The sequence below is a fragment of the Artemia franciscana genome, chromosome 20 (genome assembly GCF_032884065.1).
Source record: "Artemia franciscana chromosome 20, ASM3288406v1, whole genome shotgun sequence".
Classification (NCBI taxonomy): Eukaryota; Metazoa; Arthropoda; class Branchiopoda; order Anostraca; family Artemiidae; genus Artemia; species Artemia franciscana.
The window spans coordinates 7,472,037-7,498,643 of record NC_088882.1 but is presented as its reverse complement, the minus strand read 5'-3'; the positions used below and the strand labels follow the sequence as shown (position 1 = coordinate 7,498,643).

At 35.9% G+C, this 26,607-nt stretch overlaps 2 protein-coding genes across 9 annotated transcripts in view; both read right to left on the bottom strand.

Annotated features, from left to right (window-relative positions):
• LOC136040387 (E3 ubiquitin-protein ligase RNF34-like) overlaps window positions 1–12,785 on the bottom strand; it is a 127,000-nt gene extending 114,215 nt beyond the window's left edge. For 2 of the 5 annotated variants that reach the window (XR_010620700.1, XR_010620701.1), the window contains exons 1-2: window positions 12,657–12,785; window positions 5,752–5,976 (exon numbers count right to left, since the gene is read on the bottom strand). The gene's annotated coding sequence lies outside the window, so the exon portion shown is untranslated. Of the gene's footprint in view, window positions 1–5,751; window positions 5,977–12,656 lie in introns of those variants that run through there. The other 3 variants (XR_010620699.1, XR_010620698.1, XM_065724654.1) reach the window with 2 other exon arrangements.
• Window positions 1–26,607, bottom strand: part of LOC136040389 (BTB/POZ domain-containing protein 6-like) — a 396,184-nt gene that overhangs the window by 204,071 nt on the left and 165,506 nt on the right. The window lies entirely within an intron of this gene.

Here is a 26,607-nt window from a genome sequence, read left to right as displayed (position 1 = left end):
TCACCCACTCGTAAGTTATAAATACCTCATTTTTTCTACTTTTTCCTCTCCATTCAGCCCCATCAAGTCAATTTGTGCAGCTCCCGGTGACACCTACCAATTTCCATCGCCCTAGCACATCCGGAAGCTTCAAACTAGCCAAAGCACTGAAACCCACCCCCAAACTCCCCCAAAGAGAGTGTATCTAGTACGGTTACGTCAATCACGTATCTACGACATTTTCTTATTCTACCCACCTAGTGTCATCACAATTTCTCTACTCTAAGCGTTTTCCAAGATTTCTGGTTCCCCCTCCAACTCCCCCCAATGTCAGCAGATCTGGTGGGGATTCCAAATAAGAGCTCTTAGAAATGAGCTCCTTCTAAATATCAAATTTCATTAAGATCCGGTCACCCGTTCTTAAGTTAAAAATTTCTCAATTTTTTTAATTTTTCCAAATCAACACCCCTCAGCTCCTCCAAAGTGAACGGATCCGTTCCAATTATGGTAATTACGTATCTAAAATTTGTACTTATTCTTCCCATCAAGTTTCATCCCGATCTCTCCACTCTAAGCATTTTCCACACTCAAATAGAGTGGATCCGTTCCGGTTATGTCAATCACGTATCTAGGACTTCTGCTTATTTTTCCAGTAAGTTTCATCCTGATCCCTCCTCTCTAAGCGTTTCCCAAGATTTTAGATTCCCCCCAAACTCCTCCATATGTCACCAGATCAAGAGCGGATCCGTTCCGGTTATGTCAGTTACGTATCTAGGATTGGTTTTTATTCTTCCCACCAGGTTTCATCTTGCCAAATGATCTCTCTGCTTTAAGTTTTTTCCAGGATTTCCAGTTCCCCCCAACTCCCCCTTAATGAGTCTGGATCCGGGCGAGATTTAAAGCAAGAGATCTGAGTTACGAGGTCCTTCTAAATATGAAATTTCATTAAGATCTGATCACTCCTTCGTAAGTTAAAAATACCTCATTTTTTTTTATTAACCCTCCCCCCAGCTCCCCCAAACAGAGCGGATCCGTTTCGGTTATGTCAATTACGTATCTATGACTTCTGCTTATTTTTTCCACCAAGTTTCATCCCGATCCCTGCACTCTAAGCGTTTTCCAAGATTTTAGGCTCCCCTCCTCAAACTCCCCCTAATGTCACCGGATCTGGTCAGAATTTAAAATAAGAGCTCTGAGACAAGATATCCTTCCAAACATCAAATTTCATTAAGATCCTATCACCCGTTCGTAAGTTAAAAAACTTTATTTTTTCCGAATTAACCGACCCCCCACTCCCCCCCAGATGATCAAATCGGGAAAACGAATGTTTCTAATTTAATTTGGTTTGGTCCATGATAAGGCTGCCAAATTTCACCGTCCTAGCTTACCTGGAAGTGCCTAAAGTAGCAAAACCAGGACAGACAGACCGTCGGAATTTGCGATCGGTATATGTCACTTGGTTAATACGAAGTGCCATAAAAAAAATTCTGCTTGTTGATTGATAATGAGGATGCAACAGGAAGTTTATTGCGTCATTTTTATAATATTCGTCGGAAAATTCGTTGGTTTTATACTTATGTTTTGAATTTAGATAAATTAACGTTCGAGTTTTGTCAAATCTCGCTTTTACTACTACTACTACTAATAACTCACTGCAGCACCAAGCCGCCTGAAGCCAACACAGCTACGCACGCTCCTCCTCCAACCTAATCTATTTAAAGCCTCCCTCTTTACACCCTCCCAGGAAGTTCCCATTTCCTTTAAATCCTTATTTATGACATCCTCCCAACCCAGACAAGGACGACCTGCTTTCCGTGTAGCCCCAGACGGTTGGCCAAAAAGGACAACCTTCGGTAATCTGTCATCCTTCATCCGTAGAACGTGGCCTAGCCATCTCAACCTTTCTTTCATTATAGCCCCAGAAAGCGGGATTGAACCACACTTTTCGTACAACCTACTGTTTGAAATACGGTCAGTCAGTCGGGTACCCAGAACAATCCGTAGGCAATTTCTCTGGAAAACATCTAGTAAATTTTCATCTGCTTTTCGGAGTGTCCATGCTTCAGAGCCATATTTGACCACTGTCATCACTGTAGCTTCCAATATTCTAATCTTGGTTTGTAGGCTTATCTTTCTATTCTTCCAAACTTTTTTTAACTGTGAAAAAACACCCTGAGCTTTAGTTATTCTACTTTTAACATCTTCACTGCTCCCACCATCTTTACTAATAATACTACCAAGGTAACTGAAGCTCCCAACCTGATCAATCTTTTCGTTACCTAAGGTCACCTGTTCATCTTCACTTATTCCTAACCTTAGTGACTTAGTCTTCTTAACATTAATTTTCAAGCCTATTTTAGCACCCTGAACTCGTAAAACCTCTAAAAATTCATTCATTTTGCTCACACTTTCATCTAATATGCTTAAATCATCAGCATAATCTAAGTCCAGGAGCGTTCTTCCTCCCCATTTGATTCCATGGTCTCCAATTGCCTTTCCTGTGCTCCTTAAGACGAAGTCCATCAAAATGATCCATATAAAGGGGGATAGAACACAACCCTGCTTAACTCCTGATTTAATACAAAACCAGTTGCTAACCTCATTTCCTACCTTAACCGCAGCAGTATTATTCTCGTACATAGCGCAAATCACTTTAATGTATTTTTCTGGTATACCATATAACGATAAGACCTTTGTTAACGCTGTTCTATCAACAGAATCGAAAGCTTGCTCATAATCGATAAAACTAAGGACCAAAGGTGTTTGACAACGAAGGGACTTCTCAATTATTAACCTAAGAGTGAAAACATGGTCGACACATCCTCTACCTTTTCTAAAACCGCATTGTTCTTCCCTTAAAACTTTGTCTACAGCATGTCTCAGTCTAAAAAGTATCATATTACTCAGTAATTTGCTACCTACAGAGACCAGACTAATGCCTCGATAATTCCGACATTCACTCTTGTCACCTTTCTTATACAGTGGTTTAATTAAGGTTTTCCTAAAATCATTGGGTACTTCCCCTTTTTCAAAAATCATGTTCATAATCTTCAGTAGCTTATTCCTAACCTCAGAGCCACCATATTTAAGGAACTCATTAATCATACTATCAGCACCTGGGGCCTTATTATTTTTTAATCCTTCTAGTACTGTCGCTAATTCTTCCTCACTAAACAAATCTTCCTTCACGTATAAGAAAAATAACGAAAGAGTAATGAACTGTTGTGCGAAAGAGTATTTTTTTGATCGTTTTTATTGGTTGTAGGCCTTGCACTCGTTAACTGGTTGTTTTATTGCTGAGGCAAAGGAAATAAAACATTAAACAACATTCTATTTTGCTTCAAAAGCAATATCCAAAGAGCGACTGTGGGTATTAAGTTGAACTTTTCAAGTTATATTGAGAAGGGATTGGAGAGCAGCCAGCCCTTCCCTCTCCTTGCCCTTTTTATGTACAAGTTATGACAGTTACAATTTCAAAATTTTCATTTTTAAATTGTAATTTTGTTCAAACAAGTGAAAACATTTAATAGCAATACTTTCTGGGGTGCCATACACCCTATAGCCCCACAATTTTTTTCCGTATTTTGTCTTTATGATTGTGTTACACATTTACCCAGATGAAAACATAGCAGTGAAGTTATTCTTCCCTATTGATAATTGTTTTTGTCCTTGCTAATTTGTTTCGTTTTTGACATCAATGTTCAGGAATATATTGCGCTAAATCAAGAGGCACTATGTGTATCCGGTTTATCAAAAAGGGGGATCTGAAGTGTTTTAAAAATGGCTGAGGGTTTTAACTTGATACTTTCAGGCATGTTGAAAAGTGGTTCGAGGGCCAAAAGCCCCTTAACATGCCCTTTTAGTTGTCCTCCCTCCGATAGCGTTCGATCAAAATCTTGAGGTAGACATCTCGTTCACAATAGTCCAGAGCTCCGACAGCTATGCTTATGGGGATGACAAAGCCCCTCACAGCTTCAGAGACAGATGCCGAACACAATTAAACACAATGTGTGTGTCTGCTGGTTTCAAGAAGAACTTATTAGCAATATGTAAGGAAAGATTAAGGGTATTAAGTTAAAAATTGTACGTTATGTTTAAAGCTGCTCTTTATATCTGTTTTCCGAGTGGGAATCTACTCTAGAGAATTCATCTGAATGCCTATAATGCGCAAATCCATCAGACAGTGGAATGTCCCCTGCCAAGCTTGTGCTAGTAGAAGGAACTGCTGAACGGGAACTTAATTCCAAAGAAGATTTTGAACTTTTGGAATGTTTACTGATGACTCATTTATTACATCGTGCGAAAGGGTATCTTTGCAGACATAGTTCCTGTATCATTCAACTCTGTTGAAACAAATACTTATTTATAAATTTGGATTGGATGCGTTTAGGACTACCTTCGAATCCCTTTTGAATCTTAAAGAGCCATAGAACTGTGAATTTTCAATTGGCTGAATTCCTTTCAAAGTTTGTATGACAGTCCATTCTACACAAAGTGGCTTAGTAGAAAATTAAATAATAAGACATTGTACCTCCTTCACGCTATATTACAATGGGCAATGCTATTGCGCCACTACTTTAAAATAAATGACAAATTTCTCAACTTTGATTAGTTTGGAGCAGAGAGAGCACCTAAAAAGGGCATAAAGGAGACAGCTAGTTCTCTTCAAATTCCTCCTAAGCAGCCCCTCAACATACCCTGAAAGTTTCAACCTAACACCCTCAGATGTTTCTTAGATGTTGTTGATATGTTCCGTTTTTACAAACAACAAGAATTTTTGTGCTTGAAAAAGTGCAAACATCAATAATGGACAATATTCATAGCTTACAGACCTTGCTCCTGGGACTAGGGGATAGTGTAAATTACAGAGGAATGGCTATTTAACATTTAGAATTTTTGAAACAAATGGCGAGAGTATCTCAATTTTGATCAGAAACATTTAGGGGAAGGGCATGGAAAGAGGCCCTGATGCAGTTTTGACTCAAAAAAAGACAATGGAACTTTTGATATCCAATTCACTCTGCGCCCCTTCGAATTTTTTGCTATCACCCCTTCCATATAAAGTAAATCTGGTAAACAAGACACCAATAATCTATTAAAGCCTTATGAGTCTTTACTATAACCAACACAATGCTGCTGATTCAGTAATTCAAAATACACACTATAAATTTGGTATATTTATAATTAAAATTTTTGCCAAGGCACACTCCAGTCAACACTTTATTTGGTGGGTAGACAAATATATAACAAGTTACAACAAGCTTTAATTTACTTATAGTTAATAATGGAACTTAACCGGAGTTGTTTGTTTGAGTAGAACTGTCCTCAAGTTCATGGCCACCCTAGATATGGCACTCGAAACAGTGGAAATCAATTTTCTTTTGAATGTAAAGAGCGGGCTTGAAACATAAAGATGTATTTGAGGGTTTCTGTCACTTGCTACTCCCGATGAGGCTTTGACTTTTCACCTCTGATGCTGTATGATATGCTTCTCAATCCTCAAACACAAACACAAAGGCGATGGGAAAAAAGATATTTTGCATACAGTCAAAGAATATAATCGGTTCTAAATAAGCACCTCTAGAAAAAACCTTTTATGTCGCTATTTAAAAACCTACAGTAGACAAAACAAATATTGATAATATGTCTATAATTGATGAAAATATGTCAAGCTTAGATTTAAAACGTCTTAGAGGTTTCCTTAGGACTAACATTCAATAAATTCATGTTTTTCCCTCCTCAGCTCAATAAAAAGAAGTTTTTAAAGCTTACCTTGAGGCCATAAAAATCATTTGAGGTAACAGAGGCTGACCTGGATATTGCATTGGAAATAAAGTCCCAAGTATCGCAGTTGAGCTAGTAGTACATCCATAAATTGTATCAATTGTATCATCCATAGACTGTATCATGTTGAATACGGATGCCACTAGCAACCACTCGCTGTTGGATATCACTATGTAAGTAATCGGTTTCATTTGCTGGTACTCATAGTTCTTTCTAGAAAGAGAGCAAATGAACAGGATGAGCTGGAAAATAATATAGTCAGAGCGCCAGATTCTGTATCGTGCACCCACCCATGCCGGAAGGTACAAAAATGCTGAGGATGGATCCTAGGGTAGTCGACCATGCTGAAAGCAAATATCGTAGGGCGCATGTTCGCCTTTGGGGAGTTTCTGAGATATAGGCCAAAAACGCCTAATTTAGACTATAACTAAGTGTATCGATTCACGTTTTTCGCTTGTTAATGGGTTGAGGAATCCGGCGTAATGTTATATCAATCGAAAGAAGAGATTTAGATCTACAAAAATATGATTTTTAAATTAAAAAAAAAACATTATTTTTTTCTATTCACTGCAGTTTCAAAATAAGTGCTGTAAAATTCGACAAATATCTCAAAGAAAGGCTAAAAACTCGAAATTTCTTCAAGGTAACAAATTTTTTTTTATATTCGAAAATAAAGTGCATTCAATTCCGTACAATCTGAGCTAAAAACATATAAACTATTTTTATTTTTAAAAGGTCTCCGATTTTTTTTGTAGTGTCACTGAAATGATCACTAGCCATATCGTGAAAAGGGACATAATATTTTTTTTCTTCAAAGGGTAGGAATACTTCAAACTTCTTAATTGTTTAAAATGTTTAACTTTTACTTAAAAATAAAAATAGGTTTAAAAAAAATGTTGACAAAAAAAGTGTTTTTTTTTTTTTTTTTTAATGGACGAATATGTTTTCTTGTGTACTAAGGCGTCCGCAATTACCTTTTTGGGACCTAATTTGCCAGTAAAACGGCTGAGCTATTTACTATATAAGAGAATTTTGCTTCACAGATGGATTCAGTCGGCGCATTGGAGTTGTCTTACTCGGCCTGCCCGTAAAATTGGGTAATAGTAACTGATTAGGGACCTGTTGTAATTAAAAGTAAAAGGTATCAAATAAAACTTTCACAAATATTCCTCATTTTCTTCTTCCGAGGATTCAAATGGGGCAAGGTTAGACTCCCTGCATACCCTCCTCGTTCCGCGGCAGGAGCCTAAGATGTAGCATCCTTTCATTTTTGAGCAGCTACAGTCTTTCCTGCGTCTTCCACTTTTGCATCTCCAGTAAGATTCCAGGCTTGATGCTTCTTTACAGCTTGAGACGACCACATCTACCCCTCTTCAGCCATCTTCCATCCAAGGAAGAGTGGATATGGAATGCTCGGCCGAGCCCGCACTGACGACAAGATTATCCATGTAGTGAATATGGCTCTTCGTATGCATGGCTCGATGGTGTCGTCAGAAGGGTGGCAGTCTTTTCACGTATTGTTTCTGGCACCGAATTTAAGCCCTTACACTGGCCAGTGAATTGAATCCGGCCTCTTTACCATAGATTTCAATGACCAGGAATTTTGATAGGTCGTAAACATCTCTAAACGCGTTAACTGAAAGCTTCCCTTCTGCATCCTTGATCCGCTCCGTCACAGACACCATTTTTGAGGCAAAAATCGGAGACATCGCGGTGTTTAAGAAAGAAGCTTTCCCGACGCCGAAGAAAAAGTTCGTTGTGTCACAACCTGGCAGACAGTGCACAAACAGTAACATAATCTGCTCCTCTTTGGACAAGTGGACTCCATCTGCCGGTTCGTGTACTGGGATAATGTAAGTCGGGAACTTCAAGAAAAGTTCGCTCAGTCCTTCAGCTTGAAGCTCTTCAAAAAAATGTACACACGCTACTGCCACGTCTGTGTCGTTGGCATGCACAACGATGCCACAATACTACAAGCGTAACGGCTAGCGTACTTGGCATGTGTCATAGGGTGTTGGTCAGCCTCTTCGTGGCTGGAGGACAAGCATTCCTCGTAGTAACAGTGTTCTGGTAAAGTTGGACAGCAGCCGCGCTTGACCAGAGACACTTTGAATCTCTCCTTGAACCCATCGGAGGGAAAAAGGTTGAGTGCATTCTGAAGCTGATCACTCATCTGCTCCCAGGTTTCATGCAAAATTTCGAGGAGCCAGGTTTTAGACACTGAGCTTGCAAGTACGGCATCCCATTCTTCAATTGTGCTAAGAACGGAAATCTGGAGGTTTTTCCCTTTCTCTCGTCGGAGTTTGCATGCTGATTTCATGGAGATCGACTCTCCGGCGTTCGTGAGCTTCCCAAACAGCCCGTTGTACCGATGTGCGACAATGTGGACTTCAGGAATACCCACTGGAAGATCATTCAGCAATGATAGAAGCAATCTTCCCACGAAGGATTTGACTGTTTATAACCTGGCAGGCCGATATGACCTTATCTTGGACATTAGGTCAATGATGTGTACTGTAGCTGATGTTGTTTCTTTGGATTTCAAAGTCGCCGGCCAAGCTGAAAGTCTTCCTTTTTTTCTTAGCCAGTTCAACAGCACGGCTTTGTTCCCCGCCCTCATTTTTCAGCCAGAGGATGTTTTGGTTGATTATTGCGGAAGATGTTCAAAAATGGATGGAGGAAAAGGAAGAATCTTTTTTGTGAGGGTCTTTGCAACGGCTTTCTCCTTTTCTTCGCCGTAGCTCAAATGAGCAGGAATGATTCTCTTCAAGGCTGTTACTTCAGAGCTGAGGAGATCGGTTCTAGGGACACCCTTCACTTTCTGAGTTTTTCTCTCTGAAGGGAAAGTTCGGAGTGCAACCCTTTTCACATCGTCTTTCCTGTTGCACAGAAAGTCCTCAACCACCTCTTTTCCTTTTGTGGCTACGCAAGTTATTTTACAAACAATCTTTTCATCGTCCACAACTTCTGACGTCACAATATTCACTAGGTCGAAGTCCACTCTGCTGAACGGATTGCCACATGTAGTGAAAATGTCTCGAACTCTATCTCTTGAAAGTTGTAATTGCGTCGTCGTCGACTGATTGTCTTCGTGATATTTCAATGTCTCTGTGGATACGTTGACTACTTGTAGGAAACCATTGCTGATGGCAGCGGAAATTGGTAAGGTAAGAATCCAAGCTTCAGTCTGTCTCTCATCCATTTGTTTTCCTATTATTCCGGCCGTCGTCTTTGCATCCTTGTTCACTGTACATTCCAGTATCTGATCGGAACAGGTGGCCGTGAACCTGATGTGCGCTCTCTTCGCTGCGAAGTATCCTTTCATGAGCCTCCTGTGCACATCAGGAAAGGTTTGTGGTAAGCCTCGCATGTCATATAGGCACTGTATGAGACATCTTGCATACTGAGGATGGTCAGCCACCATCAAGTATGGCAACATCCGAGCAGTTACTGTCAAATGAGACTCCCAGTCACAGTCTCGTTCAGCATGATATTGAATTGCATCGCTATTTCAAGTATTTCCAAGAACTGCCGCCAGAAAGAAAACGTGGGTGACGCATTTCGAAGGGTTTCGAAGGCATTAATTATCGGAGCCAAACTGATTAAGGTACCGTTTGACTTCTAAAGCGCAATTCGCGCGTTAGCACCGCTTGCCAATGAAGTCATGAATAATTCAATGCCACTACCCGGCTGGTCCAGACGGGATTAGTCTTCTTTTGCTTCGGAGTAATACTCTTCAAAGGACTCCCAGTAGAGGGCTTGGAAGACCTCGTAAAGTATGCAGTAGGCATTAATAGCTTGGTAGTAGCCTTTCCCTTGAAATACCTTTTCGCATGTACCAGGTAGCAACATCTTTGCCTGCACTATAATATCTTTGACTCAAGAGCTGTCCATTATCTTACCAACTGCCTTGAGATAGTTGAGCAGGAGGTGGAAGCCTCCCATCCGTAAGATTACGTTTTTGAAGTCATCCGGGTATTTACTTTTCACTCCCTGTGCTAGCTGATAAATGAAGAGATCTTGCGTGACCACCGTATCGTCACATCCGACAGCTTTACTTATCGCCATGAACGTTCGCAGAGATTTTTCGACTGTTGTATGGTCGTTTGGTGCTTCACGAAGGAAAAGCAAGATATTAGATTAAATATTGACAAATCAATTTCAAATCACAGATGTTCCATTTGACAAGCATTTTCACTAGAACTGGAAGTTCCAATACTAGAATCTGATTGATCAATGTAACATGCCTTTTGATCAGTCCTTATAAATCCAAAGGAGTTAGTATCACCTAGTTTCTTGTAATATTTAATTTTGTAAATTACTTTCATTAAGTCTCTTACTTCTTCAAAAAAAGTTTTGCACTCATTTTGCCAGCCAACTTTACAACACGAAAAGTGCTTTTAAAAATTCTATTTCCTAAGAAAATGTTTTTTTGATCTTTCAATTTGTGTCATATTCTTCATTATATTCCATCAGCAAATCAGTATTTGCGTCAGAATAACATGTTGAATCAGCCTGAAGTAACTGTTGTTTTTTTTTTATCTTGGCCTACCTGACTCCCTTTTCTTTTTCATCTTCTGCTTAGCTTATCAATCAACTTTCCGCTAGGTAGCAGGCTACGAAACAAAATTCCTATTATCGGGTACACTCGCTAAAAAAGTTGCAGACCCCCCAGATATAATGCTTTAAGCTTTTTTTCTTAGCTCATTGTGTTTGAAATTAAACGGGCTTTCTTTTTTAATATAAAAAATACTTCATCTTGAAATAATTTCGAATTTTTAGCTTTTCTGTTAGAAATTTGTTGACAAAAATCTGATTTTTTTTAAACTGCAGTAAAAAGTGTACTATTTTTTACAAACAAAAATCATATTCGTGTAGCCCCAAGTCTCTTCTTTCTATTGATGTAAGAGTACGCTGAATTTGACCAATCTTATCTGTAAAAAAAAAAAAAAAATAGAATCATCGAACCCCGTTATAGGCCAAATTTGGTGTTTTTGGCCTATATCTCAGAAACACCCCAACGGCGAACATGTGCCCTACGATATTCGTTTTCAGCATGGTCGACTACCATGGGATTCACCCTTAACATTTTTGTACCTTCCGGTATGGGTACTAATCGAAATAAGCGAGATACAGAATCTGGCGCTCTGACTAATAGGCCTAGGTTAGACTTTTTTTAAGGTCATGGCCACTACTATCATTAAGTCAGTAGGTACAGCTTTGGCACTGGCTGGGTATGCTGGGTTGTTTTTGTAAACAGTAGACACACAAATAGAAATAAACCAGCAGGCTGAAGATTGGCTTACAAATCGGTTTTTATGGTACTTGGTATCTACCTAGTGACATATAGTGATCGCAAATTCGGTCGGTCGGTCTGTCTGTCTGTCCCGGTTCTGTTATTTTAGGCACTTCCAGGTAAGCTAGGACGATGAAATTTGGCAGTCGTATCAGGAACCAGAACTGACTAAATTATAAATTGTTGTTTCCCCGATTCGATCATCGGGGGGGGGGGAAGTTAAATCGGCAACACGGGGCATTTTTAAGTGGGGAACGGTTAAATCGGAAAAATAAGGTATTTTTAACTTACAAACAGGTAATCATATTTTAATGAAATTTTATATTTGGAAGGATATCGTGTCTCAGAGCTCTTATTTTAAATCCAGACCGGATCCAGTAGTATTGGGGGAAGTTGAAGGAGGAGCCTAAAATCTTGGAAAACACTTTTTTGGAAAAACTTCAAAAAAGAAGTTTTCCAAGACAGGTAAAGGCCATATTAAACTTGAGATTGACAGAAATAAAAACGTATTATAACTCAAAATCAAAGCGATTAGAGATTAATATTAAAGAATAAAGGAAACTCCCCAAAAGACAGAGATTAAGTAAAGCAGTCATAGAAAACAATAATTCAACAGGTACTATTCAACGAATCTTAAAACGAGTAAAACTTAAATTGAACATCGAAATAAAGCATATAACGGAAGAAAATCACAACAAACATGAGTTATGCTACTGCCTCCTTCCCTCATTGTAAAAGTATAAAGCCTATTATGTCACCGATGCTTTACTGAAAAAACCTTGGGTTAAAAAAAAAGCCGAAGCCCCTCGAAAACGATATTAGATAAAAAATGAAAATTGTGCCATTGAGACGAGAATCACTGATAACCTTAAATGGGCAAATAACAGTCCCTCACTTTGAAAAATAAGGAAAATCATTTTTCTTTTTGCATGGAGTGAGTGACCAAGCGAGTGACCAGAACATCAAAGAGAGATGTTTATAGTTCATTCAAACGAGAATAAAAATTTTAGTGCCCTTTTAAAGTGACAAGAGATTGGAGGGCATCTAGCCCCCTTCTCTAAATGCCACCTCCCCCAAAGTCACCTAATCCAAATTTTGAGATAGTAATTTTGTTCAACATATTTTCAAGTTCAAATAAAAATGGTTTTAGTGATAATATTATCCCCCTCCCACAGTTCCTGGGGGAAGAACTCTACATTTTTTTTGTGTATCTATATTCTCTTAGTTATAGCTGACAGAAATCCCTATCCAAAGCCTACAATTCCTTTTTGTTAGGTCCTTCAGACGCCAACTCCTACGAAGCAGGTCCAATCTCTTTTTTAGCGGCCTTAGACATGGATCTATACGAAAAATATGACCACATGCTATATTTCTCATACCCTTTGTCTTTTTAACATATGTCTTCCTAAAACTAGTTTGAAATTTCCTGATCTAACCTTTAAATTAGTTTTAGGCCCATGCAACAATTTCAAGGCAATATTTTCTGGCTAGGATACATACCCCCCCCCTCCCCACTACACACATATGTGGTCAAGAGATACAATCCTTAACCTAGTTTTAAGACCCTAACTTCCCCCCATATACAACCAATCTCTACCTGGAAGACACACCAGCCATAAGGAAAAGCATGTCATAATATCTTTTTCAACCCAATGCGACACTATTATTTTCCAAAATATAGGACTTGCCATTATTCACAAAAGGGATAAAATTTAAAAATATCATCCATTTTAATATTTCTATGTCACATACAACAGACTCAATACACAACTGAGCGCAATCAAAACGTTCCAGCAATCCTCTCATAGAATTAGAAACATCTGGCAAAATAGAGTACAGGCTGAACCACGGGCCTACCAATTTCCTCTATATTTATAGTGTTCCCTCTCTAGCAAATGCTGTAATCAATCAAATTTGAGTTCTAATTTTTAATTTAAAGGGATATCAATTTAGCGTTTCTAAAAATTTTTTTTTCTAATACGAAAGCATTTCAAGATATACTTTGAAACCAAATAGTACTTGGAAACACGGCAATTTCTTCTAAATTTGATTTTTAAATAATTATTTTCCTATATTTTAAACACTTTTTTCGTATCATTATTATTATCTCAGATTTAAGGGGAGTGAATTTTCATTCCATTTCAGGTTTTTTTTTATCTATTGGAAGATTTCCTAGAAGACCCACTTTCTTTTGCTATGTAGTTCCTGGGGGAGCCCATCATTTTATGTCATTCTCAGTGGGTTTTTTTTATATTCCTTATCTTTTTTATTGCTTTACATTTTATAATGGGATATACGAATATATTCGCGGAGGTGATAACCTTTGACGGATGATTCGAGGGGAAGGATCTAGGAGGTCCCAACCTTTGCCAGGTCTTTTGAGGGAGCACGTTGAAGAGGAGTATACTAGACGTTTAGACTATATAAATGGGGGAGGGGGCAGGCTTTGGGGGGATCCGAGCATTATATAATTCAAAAAGAGTAATCACCAATGCAACAGCACAAACACAGAAATAAACATACACCATAAAAAAAGACAGAGGGAGAAAGGAAGACTGTTTTTCTACTTTAGTAATTAATATAGTTCAGAACTTGAATTATGCCTTAACCCTACTCATCCATTCAATTACATAGGTCAAATAGATCTGCCATACACAGTCATCCATAAAGAATAATCCATGGACAGGCAGTTGTGTCGTAATCATTTTATCTCAAAGGGCATAGTTAATGACCTTTCAGGTATTCTGAACAAAATGGTTATCACAAAATTTTATCAAACAATTTTGATGAAAAGGGTTTTGGGAGAGGGGCTAGTTTTCCTTCAATATTTTTGGTCACTCTAAAAAAAAACGCTAGATTTTTTATTTTCTGTTTGAATGGACCCTCTCCCGATTTTCTAGAACTATATTCAATACTCCTGAAAAAACAAAGAAACACACATCCATGATTTTTCTTCTACCGCAAAAAAAAATTCTACATTTTTGCAAACAGGAGTTTGAAACATCTACATCAGGGCTCTCTGGCACGCTGAATATAGTGGCGTGGTTACTATTAGAATTCTTTGACTTTAGTGGTTGTTCCCTCCTTTTTCGAAAATGAGGGACATTTTCTTGGGCTCTTGACATTTGATGGGTAACAATAAACTTGATGAATCTTTTATATTTGAAACCAACATAATAAGCCAATCATTTATTTTTGCATACCTATTGATATAGAAATTCAGTGTTTAAGAGTTTTGGTTACTATTGGGCCGTGTTTCTCCTAACTTATAATTTTCTTATCACAAACTGCTTTATAATAAAACTAGCATGAAGAATAACGTCCAATTATTTTGATTTCAGCTGAAAGACGAAGAACTCAAATGAATGTGCATTGTCAGTTTAATATACATACGCAGTTATTAATTCTTAAAATGCTAATAATGTTAGATTTATCAAAGTTAAAAAAATGATAACATGCAATTTTTTCATTAAAGTGCAAATTATACCCTGGCCTTGGAGAGGTATAGGGGTTTAGAGCCCTATTCATGTTAATTTCTGCTTGTTCTGAGTATTTGGGAAATTATGAGCAAAAGAGGAGGATCGATCAATCAATAAATCAATCATTTTATTAATATTAAACACATTATTACAAACGTAAAAAAGTTATTCGGCCCAAAAAGCTTTGCTTATTATTGCCCTCCAATCAGTATTGACTCTTAAAAAGGATATTAAAACTTTGAATATGCAATCCTTAAAAATATTAATGATATTACTAGCGATGATAGAGCAGCATCGTCTATTATATTGCTTATATACCCTTTCTTACCCCGTGCTTTCCATATAGTGCTTTCTTAACCCGAATCTTAAAAAACTTACCCTGAAAGGTCTAACTTAACAACGTAAGCTGTCATTGCAATATTGCTTTCTTTACCTACTGACAATCTACATCGTGATATTTCGTTTTGATTTAGTACAGCATCCTCCTCAATATTCGTCGAAAGCTTCAGATTAATACCCTTTGCTTATGTAACAATAGTTGTAGTAGCAGTAGTCACATTTGTCGGCAACTTTACGCACAGAGCACCATTTTTTCAAAATCTCCTTCAGCACAAGATGAAATTTTCAACTTAATTCCATCAACTGATCCTAAAGCTGAACCTCAAACGGTCATTGCTGATACGTTCTATTGACAACCTACGTGGGCATAGTGTGTTTTGATTTACTTTAATATAGTTACAACATTGCCCCTAATTTTCTCCTCAATACCCTTAGGTTTATCATTAGTAGTAGTAGCAGTAAAAATAATAATAGCAATAGCAGTAGTCGTAGGAATTAAGAGTAGTTTTATAATACAAATATTGTCTTTCGGTTACTTCAACATCCCCCAAAAACGAGCGTTGTAAGTTTTAGTTTAACACAAGAAACTGTTCCTAAGATTTTGCTGATATGTCCTTTCGACAACCTGCATACGGATGGCAAGTTTTCATACGTACAGTAGAAATTTTCAGAGATATTCTCTGAAAATATCACTAAATTTTTTAATAGATCAGATGACATAAATAAATTCAGGTTCGTACGTTTAATTCAGATAACAAAGCTATTTCTAAATATATACCATTCAAGTTTTCATTTGTTTCTGTCATCTTGAAATAGAGCTTTTTAAAAAATAGAGTAGGTCACTTGATATCAGCAAAGTGGTAAGGCTTTGTCACTTCACATTGATTAAGAATTGGTTTTGAAAATATTTTATTTTAGGATATAATTCTATAAGCTTTAACTTGTGTTATTTTCATAAAAACATCCTGCGAAATATAGTTAATAATCGGATTATTTATTGGCTTGTTAAATACAAATTCCTTTGAGGATTGGTGATAGCGTTCTGAAATTTCCTTTTTTCCGATCATGTGTAGTTTAACATAGCAAGTGATATAGTTAGTTTTATGGAATTGCTGATTTATTCCTCTATATTGAACCTTAGTTGAAGCGTGTTTAGCTATGGAGCTTCCGACTTCTACCGCAATGGCTTACGCGGCCGTCTCTAGTTTGGTGAAACCGGTTGAAAACCTTCTATTGTCCTTATCTTATCGATTTGATTCATATGAGACAAGTTTTCTACAATTGTTGTTATACGATCTTAAATCAACACAGAACAAGTTACACGAGCAAAACTGGTTTGACGCTGAGAAAAATTGATTTTTAAGTTTTTGGAGAAGAAAAATCAACAAGTAACAAGTTTCTTGGACGCGAAATAAAAACTTAACATGTTCTTCGTAGACATAAATACGCGTGCATTAAGTTTTGAGAAGAAATAATCCAGGTGCAACAAATTTAACGAACAAAATCAGCATGCATCATGTTTCACAAAGAAAAATATCAGCATTAATTAAGATTCACGAGCAAAATCAGAATGCAACAAATTGCACGAACAAAACCGTTTTCACCAGGAGAAATATCAATGTGAAAGTTTCGTGAAGATAAAAATTAACATTAAACAAGTTTCTAGAAGGAAAATTAAAATATAAAAATTTCTCAAAGAATAAAATAAAGATACATTCTGTTTTTTGAAGAAATAATCCATTTGTAACAATTCTCATGAACAGTAAGCATCATGTTTCACGAAGAAAAACTAACATGTGACAAGTTTCATGAAGAAAAATATTTTAATAAATTAAGTAACACGACAGAATAAATTATGATAAAAGGAGTTTCACAGAGAAAAAGGTAGAGATGAATTAATCTTCGCGAGCAATAATCAGCACGCTTCAGGTTCCACGAAAAAATGGATTTCAGAGGAGAAAGATCAATGTACACTTTTCACAAAGAGAAAAATCAACATGCAACAAGTTTTATGAGGATTAAATAAAAATATAGAAAGTTTCTCGAAGACATAAATCAAGATGTATTAAGTTTTTTGAAGAAATAATCTACTTGCAACAATTTTCATGAAGAAAAATATCATGATAAATTAGGTTTCATGAAAGAATAAACCAACATAAAACAAGTTTCACGATGAAGAATGTCTAGATAAATTTAAGTTTCTGAACTAAAATCAGCACGCAAAAAGTTCCATGAACAAAACCGGTTTGTTCAAAATAAAATGTAATAAGTTGATGACATAAATCAAAATGTATTAAATTTCTTGAAGGAATAAAATAATCCATATGGAACAATTTTCACGAACAAAAATAAGCATACATCATATTTCACAAAAAAATCAAGATAAATTGAATTTCAAGAAAGAAAACTCAGCAAGCAATAAGTGCCACAAAAAAAACCGGTTTCATTAGGAGAAGAACCAATGTACATGTTACAAGAGGGGGAAAATCAACATGCAACAAATTTCATGAATAAGAGATAAAAGTATAACATGTCTCTCGTAGAAATAAAACAAAGTATATTTAAATTCTTAAAGAAATAATTGATATAAAGCAACATGTGGAACAAAAATCAGCATGCATCATTTTTCACCAAAAAACTAACTTGCCACGATTTTAACGAAGATAAATATCATGATAAATGAACTATCATGACAGAATAGATCAACAGGCAACAAGTGTCACAAAGAAAAATATCAAGATAGATTAAGCTTCACGAACAAAAATCTGTATGCAACATGTTTCACGAAGAAAAAAACAACATATAACAAGTTTCGAGAAAAATCTAAATATCATGATAAATTAAGTTTTGCAAAAGAATACATCATCATAAAACAAGTTTCATCATGAAATATATCGCATTAAATTAATTTTCATTAGCAAAAATTAACGCACAAAAAGTTCCACGAACATATCTGGTTTCACAAGAAGAAAAACAAGCAACAAGTTCCATAAAGAGGAAATTCAAATTTAGCAAGTTTCTCGAAGACATGAATAAAAACAAATTAAGTTTCTTGAAGAAATAATCCATACGTGGCAAATTTCACGAAGAAAAACCATAATACATCACGTTTCACGAAGAAAAAACCAACATGCAACAAGTTTCCTGGAGAAAAAATGTCTATAAATTGAATTTCACGAAAGAATAAATCAACATACAATCAGTTTCTCGAAGAAAAATATCAAGATAAATTAAGTTTCACGATCAAAAATAAGCACGCAACAAGCTCCAACTACGAACATAACTGGTTTCACAAGGAGAAAAATCAAGGTACAGCAAGTTTCATGGAGAGGAGATAAAAATATAACAAGTTTCTTGAAAACATAAATCAAGACACATTAAGTTCCCTGAAAAAATCATGCAACATGTTTCACGAACAACATATAACAGTTTTCACGAAGAAATAATCAACATACAGCATGTATCATGAAAAAAATCAACATGCAACTAGTTTAAAGAAAAGAAAAAATAACGTAGAACAAGTTTATTTGAAAAAAAACAATATGGAGCATGTGTCACATAGAAAAGATCAACATAAAACAACTTTCATGAATATAAAATAAAAATATAAGAGGATTCACGAAGCATAATTAGCAAAAAAATAAGCTTCACGAAAAAAACAATCGACACACATCTGGCTTGGGTGAATATTCTGAGATAATCAATTGATTTGAAAAACTATACGCATATTGAACCTCCTATTTCAGAAGCGGGAATGCCTGACTGTGGGGCATTTGTTTGTAAGGGTTCAGCTCCATGAAGAAGAAATACAAATTTAGCAAGTTTCTTGAAGACATGAATAAAAATACATTAAGTTTCTTCAAGAAATATCCAAATGCAGCAAGTTTCACGAAGATAAATCAGCATTCATCACGTTTCACAAAGAAAAAAATAACATACAACGTGTTTTCCGTAGAAAAAAATATCACTGCAAATGAAGTTTCACGAAAGAATAAATCAGTAAGTTTCACAAAGAAAAATATCGAGATAAATTAAGTTTCACGGCCAAAAATCAGCATCCAAAAAGCTGCCAGAGCATTATCGGTTTCACAAGTAAAAAAATTTATATACAAGTATCACGGAGAAAAGAAAGAATATTCAACAAGTTTCATGGAGAAGAAGTAAAAATATAACAAATTTCTCGAACACACAAATCAAGACACATTTAGTTTCCCTAAGAAATCATGCAACATGTTTCACGAACAAAAATGAACGTGCATCATGTTTCACTACGAAAAAATAATATGCAACAAGTTTTTAAAAAATCAGCATGCAACAAGTTTCAGGAAGAAAAAATCAACATACATTATGTTTCACAAAGAATGAAGCAACTTGCGACTAGCTTTAGGAAGAAAAAATCAACATACATTATGTTTCACAAAGAATAGATCAGCTTGCGATAAGTTTCACGAATAGAAAAAAAACAAAATGCAATATGGTTCACAAAGAAAAATATTAAGATAAAAATAAGTTTCATGAAAGAAAAATTCAACTACAACAAGTTTCACTAAAAAAACTAAAGATACATTAAGTTTCACGAGGAAAAAATTAACATGTAAGAATTTTCACAAGGAAATAATCAACAAACAGCATTTATAATGAAGATAATAATCAAGATGCAACTTCTTTCACGAAAAGAAAAAAATAACGTAGAACAAGTTTCAAGAAGAAAAAAACAATATGTAACATGTTTCAGGAAGAAAAAAATCAACATAAAAAACTTTCCTGAAGATAAAATAAAATTCAAGTGAGAAAATTATGAGATAATTAATTGATTTAGAATTATCGGAAATCGATACGCATATTGAGCGTCCAGTTTCAAAGACAGTAGTGCCGTACTATGGAACATTTGATTTTACACCTACAGGTAGTGCTACAAAATAAAGGGTTTCCCGGCCCATGTAGGTTTTTAAAGAAAAAACTACTGTTTATTACTTAAACAGCACCTTCTTTTCGAAGAAAAAATTCTCTATTACACAACAATTCCCCTATTAAAACAAAACAAAGAAAAATTTTCCCTGTTAAATAACAACCAAAAGTAAACAGCCCATATTCCCTTACAACCAAAAAACCCTCTCTAATATGTAACACGCAAACCCTTTTTACGTAAAAACAAAAGAAATCCTGATTTGGAAGGCCCCTGAAGGTTATTTAAAGGGTCAAAAAATTATTATGTAACAACCAGAAGTAAACACTCCCGTATGACATAGGTACATTTTATCGTTAGATTTACGATATAGTGTTATATAAGACCCAGGAGTGCTTAATAACATCTGTTAGGAATCGCTGTTAAACTCCCTCTTTTTGACGGTAAAGAAGAAAAGAGTAGCACCTATGGGCCTTCCATACTGCACACGGCGGTTACTACATGCAATGCAGACCATGGTCAGTATACAAAATAGCTTTTTTAAATTATTATACAAGTAAAGATATTTCATTTGATCTTTTCTATTCTGCACAAGGGGTTTCAATTTGAAACTGTTTTAAGTTTATCTTGATCTAATTAGATGGTGAGAAAAAATATTAGGAGAAAAATATCTTAGAAGACAATACCGAAATACAATACAAGAATGAAGAAAATACAAAAATGAAGATACCGAAGAATTTTTTTTCACTCATGCTTCCTGAACATACTCTGCTCGAGTCGCATAAAACCTGTTGGACAATTTGACACATTAGGGAGGTTTCTTGGAACCAAACTTGTAGAAAGCTAATAAGATCAAACGCTATACAGATTAGCGTACAGAAGTTAAAGTTTCTTAAATTAAAGGTAATAATGCAGCTACTTTAAAAGCTAATAACAAAGTATTATTTTACTGATTGTTATTTTGTTCCTTATATTATTACTTTTTTATTAAAAATATTAGATTAAAACGTATATGATCTAATTGACTTAGTAATTGAATAACGGCAAATTAGGGGGGGGGTATAGTATTTGGACATTATGAAATTGGAAAAAAAACAATTCTAGCTTCATAATATGCAAAATAATTGTATCTAACAAATTAGGCATGCAGACCCACTATATTGCAGAGCGCCTCCTTTAATTAGTTATTTTAACATAAAAAAAAACAAGACTGAAGCTACCCGCTAAATTTTGATCAATAATTATTTGCATCTTCATTAAAAATAGTAGAAAAACCATATTTTCCCAATATATTTTTCTTAGTTGTTATTGTAGCCCTTCTTGTTCCCCAGCTTCCTAAGCTAAAATGCAACGTTCACATTGCCCCATAAAACAAAAGCCAAGAGCTCATAAGCCACTTGTGACGAGGTCGGAAGAGCCAAGAGTACTAGGTACTAGGTACTCGGTACTAGAGCTATTGATTTTGCTGTTCTTTGTTTATTCACAATTATTACAAAGATAAACTTGCAAATACATTGTTCCTGTAGTCTCTTCTTGTTTGGTATTGTAACGTTTGTCCCACCAAGTTTCATCCCGATCTCTCTACTCCAAGTGTTTTGCAAGATTTCCAGTTTCCTGCTCCAACTCCCCCAAATGTCACTGAATCCGGTTGGAATGTAAGATACGAGCTTTGAGACAAGAGGTACTTCTAAATATCAAATTTAATTAAGACCCGTCAAACCGTTTGTAAGTTAAAAATACCTCACTTTTTCAAATTTTTCCGAATTAAAAGTCCTTCAACTCCCCCCCCCTCCCTAAGATTTTCGAATTGAGGAAGTGCCCATTTTCAATTTCATTTGGTCTGGTCCCTGATACGCCTGCTAACTTTCATCGTCCAAGCTTATCTGGAAGTGCCCGAACTAGCAAAATCAGGACCGACAGATCAACAGAAAAACAGACGGACAGAAATTGCGATCTCTATATGTCACTTGGTAAACACCAAGTGCCATACCCGACAGACAGACAGACGGACAGATATTGAGATCTCTATTTATCATTTTGTAAATACCAAGTGCCATGAAACTTCTTGAACGTTTCAACTTGATCCCCCAAGTCACTAAGAAGATATTACAAATATATTTTTCATAATTTTTTATTTACCTCGTCACTGAACTATTCATAGTTTCTGAGTCCCATAGCAGCTTATGTTGGCAGAACGCCTTGGTTGGCTGGAGATAAGAAATATACTCAATATCACCGCTAGGTGATATTTTGTCCCCTTTTTCCTATTTTGTCCCCCATTCGCAGCTTTACCTCCAGATATAAAAAAACCTGTGTCCCCTACATTACAGAAAAAAATTAACATAATGTATCACTAGTTTCTCCTATATTTTATGGATGGTGGTAATGCTCAGTATTTTTCATTTACTTGTTTATTTACTCCCCCTCCCCTGTTATTTAGTGTCGGTTTTAACTTTTTTTAGGTGGATTTTTTTTCTATCTCTTCTTTTTAGTTTTTGTGTTGATTCACTTGTTATGCCCCCCCCCCTGTTTTAAGTTTCACTTTATTATTTAACATTCATTATTTATTTATTTTTTTATTTAGTTCGAACAGTTTCTTTCTTTTCAACTTATAAAATTGACATTTTACAGTTAAATTATTATATTACAAATCATAATTCATTATGATTGCTTTTTCGTTGGCATTTTGGCATTCTTGGCCAGTGCTCCGGTTTTTCATGTCTTTTAATGATATTTTTGACTTCAAAGCATCAATTATGGCCCTTCAGGGCTTGTGATAGTCGTTTTTTTAGATAAATATCTTTTCTTTTTTCTTTTCATCACTGAGTTTTTTCCCTGATATTGCTTATGGTATTTTGATAGTCGCGATGCACTTTACATCTTTTATTTTACCTCTACCCTCCCAACCTGAGCCACAATTCAATTTCCACTCACTACTCTCCTGCAAAACCATCCTTAAGTCAAAAACACCAAAACTTGCTCCCACGATACTGCAGATAGGCTAAATTGATAGCCTGGACATATATCGTAAGTCATCTGAGAGCTTATTCTACAAAATATGTGAGTGGAACAGAAATTAACGCTGTTTATTCGCTATGTTGTTTGTTTACAGGACTCGAAGTGTTGGTTAGAGTTTTCCTTCTTATCGTTAAAAATAACTACTACTACCACTACTACCACTACTACTTCTACTAATACTCACCGCAGCACCAAGCCACGTAAGGCCAACACGGCTACGCACACTCTTCCTTCAGCCCAATCCCTCTATTCACCCTCCCAGGAAGTTCCTATTTCTTCCAAATCTTTATTTATGACTCCCGCCCACACTGACGAGGACGACCTGCTTATCATTTAGTCCTAGAACGCTGACCAAAAAGGACAGTCTTCGACAGTCTGTCATCTTTCTTCCCTGGAACGTGGCCTAGCCATCTCAACCTTTCTTTGAAAATAGGCCTAGAAAGCAGGTTTGACCAACATTTCTTTTACAGCGTACTGCTTGAAATACGGTCAGTCAGCCTGGTACCCAGAACAATTTGTAGGCAATTTCCCTGGAAAACATCTAGTAAATTTTCATCCATTTTTCGGTGCACTCATTGCTTCAGAGCCAGATTTGACCACTGTCATCACTGTAGCTTCCAATATTCTAATCCTGGTTTGCAGACTTATCTTCCTATTCATCCAAACCTTTTTAACTGTGAAAAAAAAACCGAGCCTTGACTATTCTACTTTTAACATCTTCAAGTGCTCCTACCGTGTTTACTAATAGTACTACCAGGCTAAGTGAAGTTGCCAACCTGATCAATCATTTCGCTATTCAACGTCACCTTTTCAACTTCACTTATTCCTAGCCTTTGTGACTTAGTCTTCTCGACATTAATTTTAAAACTTGTTCTGGCACCCTGAACTAGCAAAGCCTCTGAAAGATCATTCATTTTGCTCTCACTTCCATCTAATATGCTTAAATCATCAACGTAATTTAAGTCCAGGAGAGTATTTCCTCTCCAATTGACTCCGTGGTTTCCCATTGCCTTTCCTGTGCTATTCAAGACAAAGTCCATCAAAATAGTCCATATATTGGGATAGAACACAACCCTGCTTAACTCCTAATTTAATATAAAACCAGCTACTAACCTTATTTCCTACCTTAACCGCAGCAGCATTATTCACCTACATAGCACTAATCACTTTAATGTATGTTTCTGGTATACCATAGAGAGATAAGATCTCTCTTTTATCTATAGAATCAAACGCTTGCTCAGTGAAACATCAAAGATGTTTCACATCTAAGCTACTCCTCAATTATTAACCTAAGAGTGAAAATTTGGTCAACACATCATCTACCTTTTCTAAATCCATTTAGAAAATCATTTAACACACTATCAGCACTTGAAGCCTTATTATTTTTTAATCCTCTTCGTATTGTCGCTAATTCTTTGAAACAAAAAAAAATCTACATCCTAACTATCACAATTTTTTTTTTTATTTTCCTCTATATCTTTTCCTGCAACTGTGTCTCGATTTAAGCCCAATCTCAAAATACTCCATCCATCTCTCTTTAACTCTTTCCTTATTATTAGTTGTCGCCCCTTTCCTATCAAACAGTTCGTGGTAACGAACTGTAGTAAGCAGCGACCCGGCTCAATAGTAACCAAAACTCTAAAAAATTAAATTTTGATATCAATAGCTACACCAAAAGAATCGCATTTTAATGCTGATTTTAAATATATAAGTTTCATCAAGTTTAGTCTTACCCATCAAAAGTTACGAGCCTGAGAAAATTTGCCTTATTTAAGAAAATAGGGGGAAACACGCCCTAAAAGTCATATAATCTTAACTAAAATCACACCATCAGATTCAGCGTATCAGAGAACCCTACTGTAGAAATTTCAAGCTCCTATCTACAAAAATGTGGAATTTTGTATTTTTTGCCAGAAGACAAATCACGGGTGCGCGTTTATTTGTTTGTTTTTGTTGTTTTTTTGGTTTTTTTTTTCCCAGGGGTCATCGTATCGACCAAGTGGTCCTAGAATGTCGCAAGAGGGCTCATTCTAACGGAATTGAAAAGTTCTAGTGCCCTTTTTAAGTGACTAAAAAAATTGGAGGGCATCTAGGCCCCTTCCCACGCTCAGTTTTTTCCCAATGTCAACGGGTCAAAATTTTGAGATAGCCATTTTGTTCAACATAGTCGAAAACCATAATAACTATGTATTTGGGGATGATTTACTCCCCCAAAATCCCTGGGGAAGGGGCTGCAAGTTACAAACTTTGACCAGTGTTTACATATAGTAATGGTTATTGGGAAGTGTACAGACGTTTTCAGGGGGATTTATTTTGTTTGGGGGGTGGGGTTGAGGGGAGGGAGCTATGTTGGAGGATCTTTCCTTGGAAGAATCTGTCATGGGGGAAGAAAAATTCAAGGAAAAGGGCGCATGATTTTCTAGCATTACTATAAGAAAACAATGAAAAATAAACATGAAAACATTTTTTCAAATGAAAGGAAGGAGTAGCATTGAAACTTAAAACGAACAGAGATTATAACGCATATGAGGGGTTCTAAAAATACTTTAGCATAAAGAGCGAGGTATTTAGGAGGAGATAAATACCTCGCTCTTTATGCTAAAGTATTTTTAGTAATTTCAACTATTTATTCTACGGCCTTTCTGATTCAGGGGTCATTCTTAAAGAATTGGGACAAAACTTAAGATTTAGTGTAAAGAGCGAGGTATTAACGAGGATACAAACCCCCTTGTATACATAATAAAAATATAAGATTATGAAAGTTTGTTACGTAAGTTGCTAATTTATAAGTTACGTATAATTTTTACTAATAAAAACGTTCGTTAAAAATTAAAAGTTCTAGTTGCCTTTTTAAGCAACCGAAAAATTGGAGGGCAACTAGGCCTCCTTCTCCACCCCTTATTTCTCAAAATCGTCTGATCAAAACTAAGAGAAAGCCATTTATCCAAAAAAAGAATTAATATACAAACTTCATTTTAACAATTTATGTGTGGAGAGCCAAAACCAAACATGCATTAATTCAAAAACGTTCAGAAATTAAATAAAAAAAAACTAATTTTTTTAGCTGAAAGTAAGGAGCGACATTAAAACTTAAAACGAACAGAAATTACTCCGTATATAAAATGGTTTGTCCCCTCCGCAATCCCTCGCTCTTTACGCTAAAGTTTGATTCTTTGTCACAATTCTACTTTGTAAAACAATTAAAAACTTGACTCTTTGCCACAATTCTGCTTTTTAAAACAATTAAAAGCTTTAGCGTAAAGAGCAAGGCATTGCGGAGGGGACAAACCATTTTATATACGGAGTAATTTCTGTTCGTTTTAAATTTTAATGTCGCTCCTTACTTTCAGCTAAAAAAAATTAGTTTTTTTTTATTTAATCTGTCACTGGGACAAGTCCGGATCGACCATTTCCTCACAATTTATTAACATGCCAGTATAATATTTTACTATTTTACCGTCTAGATGCATCTTTCAGATCCTCGGTAGTTTTATCCATGCTCTCCACTTCACACCTCCTTAGTTCATATCTAAATGCTTTCTCCCCTTTCTTTTAATTCCTTTTGTTTTCTCTATCACTCAGATAATTATTGTACAAACCCCTTCTACTCTCTATTAAACATAAGGCCCTTCACTAATATTCCTAGCTGTAGTCTTATCGTTCTATTCCCTATCATCAGCAACTTCACAAATTGTTTTTGTTTTTCTAAAATTATTTCATCCATCTTTTGCATTGTCAAACTTTAAACTCTCAAGTTTAGTATTCAACTGTTCCTGGAAATTTTCATGTAAATTTTCATCCTGGAG